Source organism: Macaca nemestrina, chromosome 4 (assembly GCF_043159975.1).
Source record: "Macaca nemestrina isolate mMacNem1 chromosome 4, mMacNem.hap1, whole genome shotgun sequence".
Classification (NCBI taxonomy): domain Eukaryota; kingdom Metazoa; phylum Chordata; class Mammalia; order Primates; family Cercopithecidae; genus Macaca; species Macaca nemestrina.
The window spans coordinates 18741767-18762245 of NC_092128.1; the positions used below are offsets into that span (position 1 = coordinate 18741767).

A 20479-nucleotide genomic window follows, 5' to 3' on the forward strand; every position below is an offset into this window, starting at 1 on the left:
ATCACTTGAGGTCAGCAGTTCGAGATGAGCCTGGCCAACATGAAGAAACCCCATCTCTACCAAAAATATAAAAAATTAGCCCAGTGTGATGGCAGGCACCTGTAATCCCAGCTACTTGAGAGGCTGAGGCAGGAGAATCGCTTGAACCCAGGAGGTGGAGATTGCAGTGAGTCGAGATCACACCACTGCAATCCAGCCCAGCCTGCATGACAGAGTGAGACCCTCTCAAAAAAAAAAAAAAAAAGAAAGAAATTCAAAAGATGTGAACTTCCAAGGTGGAGACTGCAGACATGCACACACATATGTACACGCCACACACATGCATGCACACTATACATGTACATACATGTGCACCCACAGGCACACACATACAATACACTATGCACATGTGTCACACACATGCATGTACACACGTACCATGTACATGCACACACACATACCAAACACACACACGTGCACATACAAGCCCTCATCTAGGCGGAGATCTAAAAGCCCTGCGATTGGCTGGGTGCGGTGGCTCATGCCTGTAATCCCAGCTCTTTGGGAGGCCAAGGTGGGCAGATCACCTGAGGTCCGGAGTTCGAGACCAGACCGACCAACATGGTGAATCCCTGTCTCTACTAAAAATACAAAATTAGCTGGGCATGGTGGCCTGTAATTCCAGCTACTTGGGAGACTTGAGGCAGGAGCATCACTTGAACCCAGGAGGTGGAGGCTGCAGTGAGCCGAGATCACGCCATTGCACTCCAGCCTGGGCAACAAGAGGGAAACTCTGTCTCAAAATAAATAAATAAATAAAATAAAAATAAAAGCCCTGCGGTGACTCCATTCCTCAGTAGTGATGGTTCCCCAAAACGCCACAGTTCACTCTCCATAAAAGGGGTTGTCCAAGCTTACAGCTCTCTGTGTCTGGCATTTCCCCTCAGTAAAGTAAGGAGTGTGGACAAGGAAACTTCTAGGACCTTTTCCTGTGCTCCAGCATCCTCTGGCTCTAAGGGCTGTTTTCAGCTCCCCACCCCCATATCCCGAAGGATCAAACGAATCGAAACTTAAGGAATTGGACCTTAAGGCTGTGGTGGCTGGGCTGGAGAGGGAGGTACTTTGCCACGCACCTCTGGCATATCATCCTACAGCAGTGTTTCTCTTTCAAAAGAAAAAATTATTGCAGTGGCTCAGGCCTGTAATCTCAGCATTTTAGGAGGCCGAGGCAGGTGGATCACCTGAAGTCAGGTGTTCAAGACCAGCCTGGCCAACATGGTGAAACCCCATCTCTACTAAAAATACAAAAATCAGCTGGGCGTGGTGGCGGGTGCCTGTAATCCCAGCTACTTGGGAGGCTGAGGCAGAAAAATTCCTTGAACCCAGGAGGCAGAGGTTGCAGTGAGCCGAAGATCATGCCATTGTACTCCAGCCCGGGCAACACAGTGAGACTCCGTCTCAAAAAAAAAAAAAAAAAAAAAAAAAAAATTATTATGGACCCCAAGCTGACGAAATCTTTAATATGACCCAAATACGTGCATATTAAAACCTCGGTATGAACACCTCGTGTTGTTAGGTAGTCTATCATCAGAAAAGTCAAGCAGAGAGGGAGAAGCCGGGGTGTCACTCTGGGCCCCCAACTTCAGGAGTGTTTCCGTCAAGGGCTGCATATCCCCCCTTGACAGACCCACCATGGCCCTGGCTTTGATGGGTGTTCCCTGGGTGCAGGGAAGCCCGACCCCTTCTTCTGTCCCCATTCATAGAATCCTGGACTGGCCAGGGGCCTAGAGAGATCACTAAGCACCGCTGAAAGGCTGAAGACCAACTTCTAGACGCAGGCACCCCGCCCCCTCCTGTCCCTCCAGCCTAGGGGTGGCAGTGACTTCCCGCTGCTGTGAACCTCTGGGCTGCCTCACCCTCTACTTTTTGGATCTTTGGCTTATTTGTCTTGGGTCCTAGGAAGGAGGTGAGGCAGCACTTCCTAAGGACAGGGAGTGCAGATGGCATAGGCAAGATGCCCGCAGAGGCTGATCTGGGCATGTGCTCAGCACAGCAGCTGTAAGAGGAAAGCAGGGCTGGGCCAAGGGAGAAGGTGAAATGGGATGCACTTGCCACCAAAGCCTGGCCCTCCATCCCATGACGAGTTACAAAGCCCTTCAGAGTTGTCCTGAGTGGAGGCAAGGGGCTGGGTGTTTGCACCCCTCTCCCCATATCTCACCCCTACATGGCTGAGTTGAGTTCAGGCTGCCCCGCAAGGAAGGAGCCACCCCTGGGCCAGGCAGGCCCCTTTGGGCAGGGCTATTCCTGGGAAGAGACTGGCGGTGAACTGTCAGCAGTCGTATCCCAAAGAGGAACCTGGGCAGAGGCTGCAAAGTCGGCCACAGCACCAAAGCCCAGCTCTGCTTAGTAGCTGCGTGACCTTGACCCAATTCCTCATCCTCGTTTAGCACGCAGTTCAGTTTCCCCATCTGTAAATAGGGAGGCTGTGAAGATTAAATGAGACCATGTTCCCGTAAGGGACAAGAAGCCCGCCCCTCGGCTGGCTTCCCTCTAGGAAGCTGCTGCCAATCGCTTTGGCCAGGATCTGGGACTCTGCTTCAGCCACCTGTATAAGGTGGCAGGGACCCTGTGTGATAAAGTCTGTGCCAAGGTGTGGCCTTCCCTCCTATATCCTGCTCTCAGGGGGTTGGTAGACCTTGCTCTTCTCACTGGCTCCTCCAGCTCTGGGGACAGAACAAGGACGCCGAATCAAGGTCCTCTCGGAGCCGGTCCTTCTGGCCTCCCTCATCCTCCCCACATGAGTGCTGGCAGGGTGGGCCCAAGCATGGCCAGGGAAGGGAGAACCTCTGGATCCTGGAGTTCCGAGCCTCAGCTGTGCCATGCAGCCCAGAGCCCTGCCCGGAGTGGAGTGTCAGGCTCTGTGCCGTTTGCCTTTATCCTCTGTGTGTGCCAATCCCCAGGAAGCCCACAGGAAGGAAGCGGTGGAAGAGCCAGGGCAGAATTCCGGCATTCCTGGATCCCCTAAATCCCACCCCACTCTCAACAGTAGAAAAGATGGGAAGATATAAATAGAAAGCAGTGGGGGTGTGGGGAAGGTCAGCAGCACCCCAGACTGCTTCAGGGCCCCCGGGGACACAAGGAAACTTGATGTGAGTTGGAAAAGGTCCCTCCTCCGGGTGGACGCACACCCACGATGTGCAGTTTAGCTCACAGATGGTGCCTTTGTGCAAACTAGGAAAAGCCCCCAGCCCTCCCTGTGTGGTTGAGGTGCAGCGCCCAACCTGAACGAAGTCTCCCCGGGATGTCACAGGCCCCGTGCACTGCCAGTTTTCTCAGCACACACGAAATCGAAGGTGTAGCCTCGGGTTCTGCACATTTTGTGTGGCTTACGTGCCAACTGGGACAATCCGGTTATATGCCACAGAGCCCATCTTCGCAGACATCAAACATCTCTCTGTGCCTTAGAGCCTTTGCTGTTGCTCTCTGCGATGACATTCATAGAATCCTGGACTGGCCAGAGGCCTAGACAGATCACTACGCACTGCTGAAAGGCAGGAGACCAACTTCTAGACACAGGCACCCCAGCCCAGCAGCCTTTTCATCATGTGTGTCTAGCCAGGCTCCCTGCTGCTCTGAGCCCACCCCTGGTAACTCATGTTTTCCATGGACATGGACAATAGCACCCTGCCCATAAGATGTGTCGCTGTAGGGTGGTGTGGGTACAGCAACGATCAGAGCTGGGCGACCTCAGTCTGCATTTAGCTAGATTTGTTGTATCCACCCAGTGTTGATCCTTATGACTTTTCTTGAAAAAGTGGATATGGCCACAATGGGCCTGCACTCCTTCCTGGTACCACATGGCTGAAGGGGAGTTGTGTCCTCTCTGGTAGCGCCATAGGAGTGGCCATAACCCCAGTCTAATGGAGATATAGACCATTATGTACTCCAGAGGCTTCCATCCTTCATTTGAATCCTGTATCATTTACTGCCTGTTAGACTTTGAAAGAGCTACTTCTCTGTGCCTCAGTTTCCCCATCTGTGAAACAGGATAATGAAATAATAGCACCTACCTTATGGGATTGCTATAAACATTAAATAAGTGCATATCACAGCATGCAGTACATAATCACTAAATGTCAGCTCTCATAATGACAACAGGCGAGGTCCCCATGCAGAGTGTAGACATTTAGGTAAAACATCCACAAACATCATTTCCTTGTTTTGATGACCCTCGAATTCCCAGCAATAGATGGTAGCTGGCCTAAGGAAAACTGAGTTGGGAAAGTCAACCATTCCTGTATGAGGCCCCCACCCTGTCCCCCATTAACAGGGCAAACTTCCAGATTGCCAGGGGTTGTGGGTGCTGCCTTGGCTCCTCATCTTGCCCAGCTCAAAACTGTCTCTGAGAAGGGCATGCAGGGACACCCTATGGACAACCAGTCATGCTCCTTGTCAGCAACTTCAAAGAACATTGCCCTATCCCAAGGCCTCCTCGTTCCTCTTCATAAGTCATTAGGGGTCTGTCGACAGCTAAGTGCCCCAAGACTTTTTATTTCCAGCTTGACTCCCGCTTGGGATAATGAGTTCCATGATCCTACCACCCACCAAGTGAAGGAACATTTTCTTTGATTATTCCTAAACATAACTCTCTCAAGCTTTAAGCAGAGCACCCCCTCCCCGGTTCTCTTTAAGGATTTGGTGAATGAGTTCAAGACCACCCTAACCATAACATCCATGATTAAACAGATGTTCCTCCGTCTTAGCCTTTATCTTTCCAAATAGAAGAACTCTTAACACATGACTGCGTTTTTACGGCAACTTCACTATTTCCTTGATGATTTGGTTGCTTCTTTTTTGAGTTTCTTATGGTCTTTCTTCAAGTGTAGTAAGCACACAGGACAGAAATCCCTCTCCAACCACAATCCCTCTCCATGTGACTAATTTTGTACATTTTTAGGAGGGATGAGGTCTTGCTATGTTGCCCAGGCTGGTCTCCCTTATGCCACATTCTACTCTGCTTGGATGAACTTCCAAGCACAAAATGAGAATTTCAGTTCAATATATGTAAATCACAGTCATTGTGTTGAAAAGAACTGGAAAGAGAAGGGATTGGGAGTTGGTGAGAGAAAAGGGTAAAAGCTGTAGGCAGAGTGCTATCAGAAACATTTTTCAGAGAGGTGTGGGAACAATAAAAGCAGGTGAGGTCTTAGAACTCCAGCTCTGCACTCTATCCCAGAGCCGGCACACGCAACTGGGCAGGTATCCCACCCAAAAACGCCCTCGAAGAGGGAAGGCAGGGGCTAAAATTCAGCCCTCACCCACTCAATGTGTTCCTGGGTGCTGGGCTACAGCAGCCAGCAATAGTGACCTTTTTTCTGATTTGCACAAAGGCACCATGTGGACCAGCAGCAGCCCTGTCTGTTCCTGCATTGGTCACTATGGGGGCAGCTGTGTCCCACAGACAGACAGGACAGAGAAACCCAGGTCAGAGATAGGCACTGGGTCCTGATATGCTCTGGATAAAGTTTTCATAGTCATTCATCCAGTGAATATTTATTGGGCATCTACCATGTGCCTGGTACTGTATTTTTGTTTGTTTTTCTTGAGACAGGATCTTGCTCTGTCATCCAGGTTGGAGTGCAGTGGCATGATCACGGCTCACTGCAGCCTCAATCTCATAGAATCAAGTGATCCTCCCACCTCAGCCTCCTGAGTAGCTTGGACTGCAGGCACACACCACCACATCTGACTAACTTTTTATATTTTTAGTAGAGATGAGGTCTTGCTATGTTGCCCAGGCTGGTCCCGAACTCCTGAGCTCAAATGACTCTCCTGCCTAGGCCTCCCAAAGTGCCAACACCATTTTAGGTGTGGAGAAGACAGTAGTGGATAAGACAAACTTGGTTCCTACTCTGAAAGAGCTTTGATTATAGTCAGGGGAAACAAGTTAACAAGGTCAATGTAGACATCACAAGTATCATAATGATCCAGATGAGTGGTTGGCAAACTATTATCTTTGGGCCAAATCTAGCCCTTGGCCTGTTTTTGTAAGCCCCATGAGTTAAGAATAGTTTTTATATTTTTAAAGGGTTGTTAAACAAATCCAACAAAAGAACCCTTAGGAGGCTCACGAACCCTAATTATCTACGATTTAGTCCTTTACAGAAAAAGTTTGCTGAGCCCTGGTCTAGGTAGTGACTTGCAATGGTAGGGTTATCTAGCAGACACTGCGGGTTGTCAACTGGTTGGATTATCTAGCAGACACTGCTGGTTGTCAACTGGCTGGATTATCTAGCAGATACTGCAGGTTGTCAACTGGTTGGATTATCTAGCAGACACTGCTGGTTATCAACTTCACAGAACCCACCCACTTCTCCTGAATATATGGCAGCCTCGAGATTTGTGTAGGATGGGGCCTTAGCTGCTTAAGCCTAATCAGGGATCTTTTAGCAGTGACTGGGTGCTGCTCACCAGCACATTTCAGGGATGCACCAGTGAGCATGTGAGGTTCCTCTGGGCTAAATGACTGGTTAGGTGAAATCCAGGGTTTTTCTTTGAGCATGGGAGGCAAGAAACTCTCTTTCTGGATGGGGTGGGATGTGCATGTGAGGCATCCCACCTCATGGTTGCTGCAGCCATTTTGCTCATGGCTGGGAAGTCAGCCTGAGGATTCAGTGACCCATGCAGGGGAGTGCCCAGAGAATCACAGGAAAAGGATCCAGGTCCCCACCGTACCCTAGCTGGAGCCTGATTTTCTTTTGGACTTTTTAGTTCCCAAGCCAATAAACTCCATTCTGTGTTTACACCAGCTGGGGTTTCTTGTTTGTTTTGAGACGGAGTTTCACTCTTTTTGCCCACGCTGGAGTGCAATGGTGTGATCTTGGCTCACGGCAGCCTCCACCTCCTAGGTTCAAGCAATTCTCCTGCCTCAGCCTCCTGAGTAGCTGGGATTACAGGCGTGTGCCACCACGCCCATCTAATTTTGTATTTTTAGTAGAGACGGGGTTTCGCCATGTTGGCTAGGCTGGTCTCAAAACTCCTAACCTCAGGTGATCCACCTGCCTTGGTCTCCCAAAGTGCTGGGATTACAGGAATGAGCCAACTCACCCAGTCGGGTTTCTTGTTCTTTTGACCAAAAGCATCTTACCTGACAGAGGTGGTCAAGGAAGAAGGAGGCTGTACTTGAGTTGAGATCTGAATGATGACAAATAACTAGCCATGTAAAGAAAATCTGGAGGAAAAACCTTCTAAGTAGACAAAAAGGCAAATGCCAATGCCCCGAAGTGGATGTGAACAGGGCGGATTTGAAGAGCAGGGAGGCCAGCGAGCCACAGGGAAGATGGGACAGGATGAGGTGAAGGAGTGGGCAGAGTCTTGGTGGCCAATGAGAGCTTAGATTTTACTCTAAACACACCAGGAAGCCATTGTTTATTGTTTAATTTTTTTTTTTAGATGGAGTCTCACTCTGTCGCCAGGCTGAAGTGCAATGGTGCCATCTCGGCTCACTGCAACCTCCGCCTCCCTGGTTTAAATGATTGTACTGCCTCAGCCTCCCAAGTAGCTGGGACTACAGGCACCTGCCACCATGCCCAGCTAATTTTTGTATTTTTAGTAGAGAGGGGGTTTCACCATGTTGGACAGGCTGGTCTCAAACTCCTGACCTAAAGTGATCCACCCACCTTGGCCTCCCAAAGTGCTGGGATTACAGGTGTGATCCTACCACACCTGGCCTGTACTGTTTAATATTTAAACTGACTTTTACTTACATAGAGCAGTAAAGTACACAAAACTTAAGGACACAGTTTGATGAATTTCAACAACACACACACAAACATATACCTCTGTCATCCATATCAACAATGTTCCCAGCCTCCACAAGCCAAATATGTAATTAAAAATGTCCTACTAGGCATATTAAAGCAATAAAAGTAAAAAGCTGGGGCGTGGTGGCTCACGCCTATAGTCCCAGCTATTAAGGAGGGTGAGGTGGGAGGACTGCTTGAGGCCAGGAGTTTGAGGCCACCTTGGGCAACATAATGAGACCCCCACCTCTAAAAAAAAAAAAAATTAGCCAGGGGATGGTGGGGCATGCCTGTAGTCCTAGCTGCTTAGGAGCCTGAGGCAGGAGGATCACTGGAGCCCAGGAACTCCTGGCTGTAGTGAGCTATGATGGTGTCACTGCACTTCAGCCTGGGAGACAGTGAGATGAAGAAAGAAGAGAAGAGAAGGAAAGAGAAGGAAAGAGGGAAGGAGGGAAGGAAGGAAAGAAGGAAGGAAGGAAGGAACTAAAGGAAGGAAGGAAGGAGGGAAGGAAAAGAAGGGAGGGAAGGAAAGAGAAAGAAAGAGGGAGAGAGAGAAAGAAAGAGGGAGAGAGAGAAAGAAGGGAGGGAAGGAAAGAGAAAGAAAGGAAGGAAGGGAGGGAGAGAGAGAGAGAAAGAAGGGAGGGAGAGAAAGAAAGAAAGAGAGAGAGGGAGAAGGGAGGGAAGGAAAGAGAAAGAAAGAAAGAGAAAGAAGGGAGAGAAGGAAAGAGAAAGAAAGAAAGGAAGGAAGGAAGGGGGAGAGAGAGAAAGAAAGAAGGGAGGGAGAGAAAGAGAAAGAGAGGGAGGGAGAAGAAAGGGAAGGAAAGAGAGAGAGGGAGGGAGGGAAAGAAAGGAGGGAAGGAAAGAGAAAAAAAGAAAGAAAGAAAAAGAAAGAAAGAAAGAAAAGAAAGAGAGAAAAAGCTGAAATTAATTGTAATAATGTATTTGACCTAACCCAACGGATCCAAAATATTTTAATACATAATCAATGTTGAAAGTATTAATGATTACATTTTTTCCTTACTGAGTCTTTGAAGTCTAATGTTTGTTTGACACATACAACACATCTCAACTTGGACTAGACAGCCTTCAAGTGCTCAATAGCCCCATGTGGCTAGTGGCTAATGTACTGGACAGCGCAGGTCTAGAAAGCAAGGGCTGATAAATGAAAACAAAGCAAATAGCATCCATTGATAGGAATACAAGTTGTGTAGGATGTAAGCCACTGACTTTGACGATTTCTTAGTTTTATTTTAGTGAAAATAAAATCAGTTCACACCCAGTATCAGTTCCCAAACCCTAAATTCCCCTAAGGCCCTAGATTACTCAGCATAGGATATTCCTACCACAAAGCGTTTTAGTTCCCCTTTGGGCCCTCTTATGAATAGAGTTGTCATTCTTCACATTCTTAGGCATGATGGACCTCTGAATGACAAGTTCCCATCTGACCAAAAAGCCTCCAATTTCAGCTTTGAGTTATTTCAGACTTTTCAGATGGAAGTCATTTTATATCTGTGGGTTTCAAATCTGACTGGTCATCTAAATCACTTCAGTATTTAAAACAAAAAACATAACACGCGCCCGGGACCTGCTGAATCCCAATCCAGAGATGCGCTCAGTGATGTGTATTTTTAAAAGGCTTGACAGATGACTGTGATGGGCATTCAGCCCCGGGAACCACTGAGCATCATCTGCTTTGCTGAAAAGATCCAGAGACTTCGTCAGGCACCATAGCAGAGACACAGCAAGGCCCCGACTGACAAATCCTCTAGGAGCAACACTCCTATTAAAAACGTTGTAGCCTTGGCCGGGCTCAGTGGTTCATGCCTGTAAACCCAGCACGTTGGGAGGCCGAGGTGGGAGGATCACCTGAGGTCAGGAGTTCGAGACCAGCCTGGCCAACATGGTGAAACCCCGACTCGGGCGGATCACGAGGTCAGGAGATTGAGACCATCCTGGCTAACCCGGTGCAACCCCGTCTCTACTAAAAAATACAAAAAACTAGCCGGGCGAGGTGGCGGGCGCCTGTAGTCCCAGCTACTCGGGAGGCTGAGGCAGGAGAATGGCGTAAACCCGGGAGGCGGAGCTTGCAGTGAGCTGAGATCCGGCCACTGCACTCCAGCCTGGGCGACAGAGCGAGACTCCGTCTCAAAAAAAAAAAAAAAAAGGAAAAAAAAGAAACCCCGTCTCTATTAAACATACAAAAATTAGCCCGGTGTGGCGGCCGGCGCCTGCAGTCCCAGCTACTTGGAAGCCGGAGGCAGGAGAATCGCTTGAACCCGGGAGAAGGAGGTTGCAGTGAGCCAAGATTACAACACTCCAGCCCGGGTGACAGAGCGAGACTCAATAAATAAGTAAATAAATAAATAGTAGCTGTGCAGGGGCGGGGAGGGAGGTGTTTATTTCCTCGTGGCTGGGATAATGGCAATGGTGGAGGTACAGGCTTCTTGGGTGCAGCCTATTTTAGGCAGGCCGAGCCCAGTCCATGGAACAGGAAACAGTATCTGCAGGTGGGGGATCAACATGAGAGAGGACCACCGGTCTCAAGGTGGCCTGAGGGTGTGGGTAAGGAGGAAATGCACAGTGAGTAACCCGCCCGCCTCTACACACATTCTATTTTTTACTTCTGGCTTTTCTGGCAGTCAGTGGACTCTCTTAATCTTAAGGCATGGTGTGTAAGAGCAGAGCAAACCTGTGTTGCAAAGGTTCAACCTGAAAGAGCGTGACTGAGGGGAAATAAAACTCACCCAGTCCTTCTGGATTTCATTTTAATCACTGGGTGTGCCCTTGGCACCAGGATCATAAAACACACCTGGTTTCCTTCCTTTGATGTATTTAAAGAGCCCTGGATTTGTCGTCGGGGCACCTGAGTTCCAGTCCCAAACCTGTACTAAGCAGCTGTGCCACTATGTGCATAGGATTTAACTTACCTGAGCCTCACTTCCCCTGCTGGTAAAATGAGTAATCAAACCTATCTTGTTTGTTACAGTGATGGCTGGGTAAAGTAACGCATGGGAAAGCAATTTAGAAACGATCAAGCGCGACACAAAGGGAAGACCACCGTTAACAGAAAGGAAAGTGACGCAGGACACAGAAAGCGGGAGAAACCCTTCGCCAGCTCCCAGATACCTCACCTCTACCCTCCCCGTGTCCTCCCTTCCCCCTCCACCCGCCACGGCAGGGGCCTTACAAACAGCAGGCGCTCTAATCCGCCTAGGCACACACCTGTCCTGGACTGCTGGAAAGACGCCCCCCGCCTCCCTAACAAACACACAGAAGTCTCCGGGCCGGGACACCCGAAACGTTTCTAGTGGCAAGTCCTCACGGCCCGCGGGCTTCCATTGGCTCGGGAACACCCTCAGCCTATTTTTCATTGGCTGGCTGCTGCTGGGATGAGGCGAGGCAGTCTCAGCCGAGGTTCACAGCTGAGAGTCACTTACTGTTGTGTGCCCTTTCCTGCCCATGTCCCCGAAGCTGCCGGGAAGCCCCACCGCTCCCTGCGCGCTCCCTGCGCGTCCCGGCCGCGCGCCTGCAGATCCTGCCTGCCCGGCAGCCGTCCCGGGCCGGGCAACAGTAGCTTCGGCTCAAATTGGCGCCCTCATCGCCCAGTCCCGCGATGGGCATCTTTCTGGTCCCCAACCCACAACTGAGCATCACTTCCCGGGCCACGAACGCGAGCTGCGCCTCTGTCACTTTTGTCAGTCCCCTTCCTAACTTCTCCCCCCATCCGCAGGTTGAAGGGTGCAGTGGCCTCCTGGCTCGGTCCCGAATAACGCCGGAGTTTAAGTGCACTGGGCCCCAGGTGACAACCAAATAAAGTGGAAACACGTGCGCACCACTCGCAGAAAGTATTTCCACTCCGCAGGAGCAGCACCTACGGCCCCTACGCCTCCCAGCTCCGAGCCAGATAATCGGCCCTCTAGGGAAGCCGCCGTCCTTCCCCATCGGGCTGTCATTGCTCCCCGGCCACTTCGGGCGGCGACCCCCGCAGCCCGGCCCGCGCGCCCCGACAGCCCCTGCCAGCGGGACCAGCAGCGGCGGCCGCGCACTGGACGCCCTTTCCCTGGCTGGGCGGGGTGGGGGCGGCGCTGCCAATCGCTGCGCAGCGCACGTGCTGCACGTCTGCGCATCCGGCCCCGCCCTGGGGGCGCGGTGTAGGGTTGTGGGGGCGCGGGGCGCCGCAGAGGTGTGGACGCGCGGGGGTAGGGGGATGTGCGCGTTGCGGGATGGAGTGCGCGGTGCTCCGGGTCCGGGGGAGGCGAGAGCGCGCCGAGGGGCAGTGCCAACGCCCGGGGGTGGGGAGTGCACAGAGATCTGGGGGTGGCAGGGGACGAGCGCGCCAGCGGGTACCACGGGGGGACCCGAGGGCCCACAAAAGGGTCAGTCCTCTGCGCCGCCCCCCTAGGGGATTGCTGAGCGTCGGGAAACTCCCCAGCCGGTCTCAGCCTGTCTCTGTCCCTCTCTTACTAGAAACTGGGCCACAGCTGGTGGGCGCGGGCCCGCTGCCCTGCACGTCCACCGCCGTATCAGCCCAGGGCCCGCTCCCGGAGGCCAAGGAGCCGGAGGTCAAAGGTTGGTCTCATGACACCTGTTCAGGAGAAAGCGGGTCTTTGTTTGAGGGCCCTCCTTCCGCCACCCCCACCCCCCTACCCCACCTCCAGCCCAGAAGAGGAGTATTTCAGGTTGCGATTGTCAAACGGAATCATCACATGTGTAAACTAAAGGGCGGAAGCCCAGGAATCAAAACAGTCGTGGTGTGGTCTTGACAGAGGGCAGAGAGGAAGAGAGGGGTGCCACCTGCTCAGGGCCAGACGCCGTTTGAGGGCGCGCCCTGGGAGCGGCGCTTCCTGGTGCTCATTAGTGTAAGGGTGAAATGGGAAGGCAGCAGGGCCGACTTGCTCTCGGCAGAGCGACATTTTCATTATTGGGTGTGCTGTTTGGGCTCCAGAGAGCTCCACATCCCAGCGTGGAGGCCAGTTTGATGTAGCTGCAGCGAGCTGTGAGCTCCTGGAGCTGTTTCGTTGTTTACCCTCCTTGAAAGGAATGCTGTAACAACTTCCGGAAGAGGAGCCCCTTTGAAGTGTGGGCAGGATTGGGGTTCCTCTGACTTCACGTTGTCTCGGTGGCCCCTTTGATGTGGTGACAGGGCTTAGCAGAGACTGGCTATGGGGAGTCAAGCGCCAGTCCAAGGTCACCTCCACCAGGACGGACATATTGAAGGGCAGATTGAAACAGGCCAAAACAAATCTAAAAATTTTCCATTTCCTGGTTTGTTCATTTTTTTCATTAATACAGTACGTACTTCTCAAATGTATCATTCGATTCTTTATGCCTATGAAATGACATTGGAAAACCTTGGGTGAAAGTGCTATACCTACATTTGTCTTGTTTAATCCTCACAATAACTATTAGGTGGGTATTGTCCCCACTTTATAGAAGAGAAATTGAAGGCCTAGGGTCACACAGCTATGTGACTGAAAGCCTTCCTTCCTGAACTGCTCCTTCTCTAAAAGTTAATTGGTTTATTTAAATGAGTCAAACCACACAAAACAGATGAGTGTCTGGCACACGGTAAATGTGCAATGAACTGTTGTACTTGTCACCCTTTTTTTTTTTTTTTGCCCGAGACAGAGTTTCGGTCTTATCACCCAGGCTGGAGTGTGGTGGCACAATCTAGGCTCCCTGCAACCTCCGCCTCCTGGGTTCAAGCGATTCTCCTGCTTCAGCCTTCTGAATAGCTGGGATTACAGGCTTCCGCCGCCACACACAGCTAATTTTTTTTTTTATTTTATTTTGAGATGGAGTCTCGTTCTGTCACACAGGATGGAGTGCAATGGCGTCATCTTGGCTCACTGCAACCTCCTCCTCCCAGGTTCAAGTGATTCTCCTGCCTGAGTCCCCTGAGTAGCTGGGATTATAGGCATGCGCCACCACACCCGGCTAATTTTTATATTTTTAGTAGAGACAGGGTTTCACCATGTTGCTCAGGCTGGTCTTGAACTCCTGACCTTGTGAACTGCCCGCTTCGGCCTCCCAAAGTGTTGGGATTACAGGTGTGAGCCACCGTGCCCAGCTTTTCTTTCTTTCTTTTTTTTTTTTTTTTTTTGTATTTTTTAGTAGATACGGGGTTTCCCGTGTTGGCCAGGCTGGCCTCGAATGCCCTGACCTCAGGTGATCCCTACATCTTGGCCTCCCAAAGTGCTGGGATTGCAGGCGTGAGCCACCGCGCCTGGCCTCTTGACAGTTTTTATTACAAATAAGAAGCTTGAAAGTTCTCTATATTGCTGTGGCAAGTACTATAAGAATCTTAGGCAGCAGGTCTTGAAGAACTGTTTGAGAAATGTTTTAGGGTTTTGCTTCTCTCTGGTTAGAACCATCTCCAAATGGTATTGGAAGTGGAGTTCGTAAGTCAGATGCTTTCAGACAAAATATACAATGTCTTTCTCTAGAGATCCACTCCTAGGCTTTATGTTCCTTCCTTTCTCACTGTAAAACATTGCAAGAACAAGCTGCTGAGCCCTCGGCTGGGTGTTTGGGTGTCAGTGACTTTTAAATGGAATGGAATATGGGTTTCTGTTTTTGCTTTCATTTTTATGGCATGGGTAACGTAACTTGACTTTGTCTTTAAAAATTTCACAAAACAACAGTATTTACTAAATCACTTTTTAAACATGTTTTAAAAGTGCTGCTTTTGCGTTGAAGGATGTCCTCCCGAAGACCATGCTGAGTTAAGAGACTAATAGGAATCGTGTGAGTGAGGCAGAGTGGGATGAGGGCTGTTCCAGAGACAGATGTGCCCTGGGAGACCAGGAGGAAAGCAGGCAGGTTGAGCTGTCCTGTTGGTTGTTAGCAGGACAGAACCAGGAGGATGCAGAAGCATTGATAGCTGAGATGCACAGCACAGCCCCAGGGGGGGCTTCTCTCTTTTTTTTGTTTTTTTTTTTGAGACAGAGTCTTACTCCGTTGCCCAGGCAGGGGTGGAGTAGCGCCATCTCAGCCACTGCAACCTCTGCCTCTGGGGTTCAAGCAATGCTGCTGCCTCAGCCTCCCAAGTAGCTGGGATTACAGGCACCTGCCACCACGCCTGGTTAATTTTTTTTTGTATTTTTAGTAGAGATGGGGTTTTACCATGTTGGCCAAGCTGGTCTCGAACTCCTGACCTCAGGTGATCCACCCGCCTTGGCCTCCCAAAGTGCTGGGATTACAGGTGTGAGCCACCGCGCCTAGCTTTTTTTTTTTTTTTTAATTACAGACAGGGTCTTCTTGTGTTGCCCAGGCTGGTCTTGAACTCCCGGGTTCAAGGGATCCTTCCAACTTGACCTTCCAAAGGGCTAGGATTACAGGTGTGAGCCACCACGCCCAGCCCGGGGGGAGGGCCTCTCTTTTGAGTCAAAGGCGGTTTGGGGGTCTAGCACAGCCAGGCTTTGCTCTGGACATGATGCAATGAAAGAAGATAACAAGCAGTAACAACTGGTAATAGTAAAATAGTAACAAATGGTATGTATTGAATACCTACTGTGTTCTAGGCACTGTGCTAGGAGATTCACATGCTTTATGTCATGTAAGCCTATGATGTGGGTTACTATTATTAGTCCCACTTTACAGGTAGGGAAACAGCCACAGGGAGGTTAAGTTGTCTGTTACCCAACTAGTAAGTGGCCCCATGAGCAGAGGACTCAGGCTTCTAGTGTACTCAGCCGCTGGAGGATGATCTTTTTGTGCTGAGATTCAGTTTACAAGTTCTATTATGGGGGAAGTTGGGGGCTTCCTGGTCTCTATCTAAGGCAAGCTTGTCCAGCCCATGGGCTGCCTGTGGCCCAGGACGGCTTTGAATGTGGTCCAACGCAAATCTGTTAACTTTCTTTAAATGTCATGAGCCTTTTTTTGTGTGTGATTTATTTTTATTTATTTATTTTAGTTCATCAGCTATTGTTAGTGTATTTTATGTGTGGCCCAAGACAATTCTTCTTTTTCCAGTATGGCCCAGGGAAGCCAAAAGATCGGACACCCCTGATCTAAGGAGAAGGAGCTTTTGGAAAGGACTGGCTGAATCGGTGGCAGAGGGAGAATGGATGGGGCTCATCTAGCGAGCAGGGATCTGTGCAAAGGAATCAGGACATAGGCACAGTAGCACCACAGGGCAACAGGTGTTAATGTGGGGGCTGAGGGGAGGGAGCAAGAGTACCTCTCAGTGGGTGTGTGTTCAGGGAGAAATGAGGAGAGTTGGGGCTGTCGCAGAGTTGAATTGGGAGCTCTGGGAGCAAGTGTACCTGTCAGTATTATAGGAAGGCAGCCATGCTGAGACACAGGACCTGCAGGATGGCCAATTTGTTTTACAGTATATGATAATAACACTCCACAGTTTTAATAGTTCGATGGGCTAAATTGTGTTCTTCCTACCACCACTGCCCCCTACATTGCTGAAGTCCTTACCCCCAGTACCTCAAAATGTGACCTTATTTAGAAATACGGACATTGCACATGTGATTAGTTAAGATGAGTTCCTACTGGAGTAGGGTGGTCCCTGATCCATTAGGCCGGGTACAGTGGCTCCTGCCTATAATCCTAGAACTTTGGGAGGCTGAGGTAGGAGGATCAATTGGGTCCAGGAGTTTGAGACCAGTCTGGGCAACCTAGTGAGACCCCATCTCTACAGAAAATACAACCTTTTAAAAAAAACTAGCTAGGTGCAGTGTCATATGCCTGTGGTCCCAGCTTACTCAGGAGGCTGAGGTAGGAGGATTGCTTGAGCCAGGGAGGTCAAGGCTACAGTGAGCTATGATTGCACCACTACACCCCAGCCTGGGCAACACAGTGAGACCCCATCTCAAAAATAAAAATAAAAACAAAAACTGAAGAAGGAAATTTGAGCACAGATATGCACACAGGGAGAATGGCATGTGAAGATGAAGGCAGAGATCGGGGTGCTACTTCTGCAAGCCAAGGAACCCCACAGATTGCTGGCAACCACCAACAGCTCAGGGAGAGGCCTGGAACAGATTCTCGCTCACAGCACTCAGACAGAACCCATCCTACCGACATCCGGATCTCGGTCGTCCAGCCTCCAGAACTGTGAAACAATGCTTTGCTGTTGTTTAGGCTGCCCAGTCTGTAGTACTTTGTTACTTTGCTCTAGCAAAGTAATACACGTGGCCACGTATCTGATGATAGCCTTGACTGTGATAGAGCCCTGAGGTTTTTGAAACCTGCCTTTGTAGAGGCTGAGAAAATCTGTTTTCTTTCATTTTCCTTTTTTTTTCTTTGTTTTCTTTTTTTGAGACAGGGTCTTGCTCTGTCACAAGGACTGGGGTGCAGTGGCACAATCATGACTTACTGCTGCCTCTACCTCCCAGGCTCCTGAGCAGCTGGGACTACAGACACACGCCACCTGCCTGGCTAACGTTTTAAACTTTTTTAAGAGGTGAGGTCTCACTGTGTTGTCCAAGCTGGTCTCAAACTCTTGGGCTCAAGTGATCTGCCCACCTTGGCCTCCCAAATTGTTGGGATTACAGGTGTGAGCCATCATGCCTGGTGAGGACCTGTTTTATATAAAATTATCTCTAACAGAATGCCACATGTACATAGCTATAAACAGCAAAGTAGAATAAATATACATTAAAAAGTATAATGAAAAATTATAATTACTCTCAGCCTCTTGTTCCCCAAGGCTGTCTTCCTGGAGGCCGGCACTGCCAACTCTGTAGCCATTTTTCTTGTATTTTCTACCATTTTTCTAAACAATATGCTTACATTACTATTTATTTTCTTTTTCTTTCTTTCTTCTTTTTTTTTTTTTTGAGACGGAGTCTCACTCTGTTGCCCAGACTGGAGTATAGTGGGGTAACCTCAGCTCACTGTAACCTCTGCCTCCCAGGTTCAAGTGATTCTCCTGCCTCAGCCTCCCAAGTAGCTGGGATTGCAAGAGTGCACCACTATGCTTGGCTAATTTTTGTATTTTTAGTAGAGATAGGGTTCCACCATGTTGGCCAGGCTGGTCTCGAGCTCCTGACCTCAGGTGATCCACTCGCCTCAGCCTCCCAAAGTGCTGCAATTACAGTCGTGAGCCACCACGTCCAGCCACATTACTATTTCTTGATTTTCGACTTTGCACACTACTTGTTAACTTCCAATCATGGTAGCGGAGGAGACGCTCTCCTTCCCATACCCCCTTCTGTATCCTTGTATTCCAGTACTTTATGAAATAAATGACGACTGTTCACAGAGGCGAGCTGTTCACCTCTGAGCCATGCAGTGTTCTAGGACAACACTCTGTGATTAAACAACCCTTTTCTCCGTCTGGACTTAATGGTAGCTTCTTTTTTACATTTGTCTGATTTTCTCTGAACTTATGTGTTCCCCCAGTGCCCTAGCACCTCTGCCACATTGCAATCAACAGTATTTTTTGACTCTGAACCCTTTATTCTTTTTCCCTAGGTGGTCCCTCCTCCAACGTGGACAGAGGTGGCTTAGGCCACAGTGCCAGGTCCTGAGAGGGAGGAGGAGGTGTCTTTTGAAAGTGGCCAGCAGTTTTCTGGGTTTGGAGGTGGATGTTTCAGTTCACTGTGGAGGTGAAGTCCTTTGGTTTCATGAAGGCCTCTGGGACAGGCAGCTGCGCTCTTGTTGTTCCCCTCTGAGGGGCTTCACAGTTTTGGCTTGGGCGTATTAATCAGGCATGTAGGCTGAGGCAGTCCTGAGTCCAGGGGAGATATTGTCTGAAGGTGTGAACAGCTGAGCTCACTCCTGTGGAAACCGGTGTTTTTGTCAGTGGTTGTTTTTTTGGCAGTTGCTGAAAGTTGCTTGTAGGAGCTAACGGAGTGGCTGAGGGTGGAAGGTGCATTTTCTCCATCCGTGCACAGAATCAGCACTGCTGGGTCACACAGGGTGTAGAGGTCTAGAGCACTGACGGAACCCCGGGCCTGGAGCCCGGCAGCCCCATGGGCACTGTGCTATTAGAGGTAGTGGCCCCAAAGCTCCTATTGGTGGACCTCAAGCCACAGAAGCCAGGCCAGAAGAAGGATACAATGATGACTGGGACTAATTGGTTCAACAGATGTGGGGGACCCTTTTGTGGACTCCTTGAAAGACCCAGGGAATACTTCTGCAGGGCTGGGGCTGAGGGCCTGCATTCATCTGGGGCCTCAGAATCATTGTGACATGGGGTGTCAGTGCAAAGGGATCTCACATCTCCCCAGACTGCTGGAAACTGGGTATATGAGCATACGACCTTCAGAATGATTCACAGTGATAGGCAGGGTATGTTTACCCCCATTGACAGCCAAAGAGTCTGAATCTCAAAGAGGCTTCGGTCATTAAGTGGCAGGAGTGGAATAAGACGCCAGGTCAGGTGCTTTCCCACTGCCACGGAAGATGGAAGTCACGTTGCTGGAAAGTAAAAGGGAAGTAATGGCCCCATCGGACCATTTAGGGTCCTAGGAATGAAGTATTTATTATGTTCAGTTCTGGGAGTCGCATTTTAAGAGAAACAAGAACTTACTTCCTAGATGGAAATCAGGTTGGTGAAACAGACTGGGTGTGCCGTTTTTGGCTTTTGTAACATCAGAGGGTCCTCCCCAGTCAGTGTTAGCAGCCCTGGGAAGCAAAGTTATCTAGAGCTTCCAGACACGATCCCAGTGTTGTCACCGGGCACCATGGTATGCTCAGTGCCATGGGCGAGCGTGGCTGTCATCTGCCCGGGGCCATCGCCCATGTAGCTAATGTCCTCTGTAGACAAGCACCCCTCTGTTGCAGCCTCATAAGTGAGGTGATTGTAGATGTCATGCCTGACTAGTTCATCCCTTTCAGGAAGTGAACTTCCTTTTGCCTCAGTTTCACAAATATGGGGGTTCATGCAGTCTCCCCTCACATCCCAGACAGCTGCCCTGACAGTGGGATAAGGCACTGACAAGCAGCCATGTTCCCTCTGCTAACAGGGACAATGTCCCCATACCTGCTCCTGTCCCAGCTCTGGGGCTAGAGAGTGAAAGGCAGGGTAGCGCTTTAGTGACTGGGGGAGCTGTTGATCTCAGACACCAGCTGCTGTGATTCCTAGGACACTTCTCATCAGTGGGAAGCGAATGGGGGGTCTCCCATGTTCTGGTTCTCCAGTCAGGTTGAATTTGTTGTTTTGTTTTTGTTTTTGTTTTGAGACAGAGTCTGGCTTTGTCGCCCAGGCTGGAGTGCAGTGGCGTGATCTTGGCTCACTGCAACCTCTGCTTCCCAGGTTCAAGTGATTCTCCTGCCTCAGCCTTCTGAATAGCCGGGATCACAGGCACCTGCCACCACGCCCGGCTAATTTTTGTATTTTTAGTAGAGAAGGGGTTTCACCACGTCGGCTAGGCTGGTCTTGAACTCCTGACCTCAGGTGATCCACCTGCCTCGGCCTCCCAAAGTATTGGGATTAGGGGCGTGAGTCATTGCTCCCAGACGAATTTGTTGTTTTTTAACAGGAAAATCCTTACTGAAGTTTCAAGGTTCCCATTCTAATGATTTTTTAATCCCTATTGAATGTAAATATCTCTCTCTGTCTCTCTCTCTCTCTCTCTCTTTTTTTTTTTTTTTTTTTTAGACAGAGTCTCGCTCTGTTGCCAAGGCTGGAGTGCAATGGCGCGATCTTGGCTCACTGCAACCTCTGCCTCCTGGGTTCAAGCGATTCTCCTGCCTCAGTCTCCTGAGTAGCTGGGATTACAGGCACATGCCACCAC

The 20479-nt window shown here is 49.9% G+C and overlaps 1 long non-coding RNA gene across 1 annotated transcript in view; it reads left to right on the forward strand.

Moving 5' to 3' along the window:
• Positions 1-12059: 12059 nt before the first annotated feature.
• Positions 12060-20479, forward strand: part of LOC139362715 (uncharacterized) — a 52112-nt gene continuing 43692 nt past the window's right edge. Inside the window, exon 1 of the long non-coding RNA XR_011621910.1 lies at positions 12060-12350. This is a non-coding gene — a long non-coding RNA (uncharacterized lncRNA). The remainder of the gene's footprint in view (positions 12351-20479) is intronic.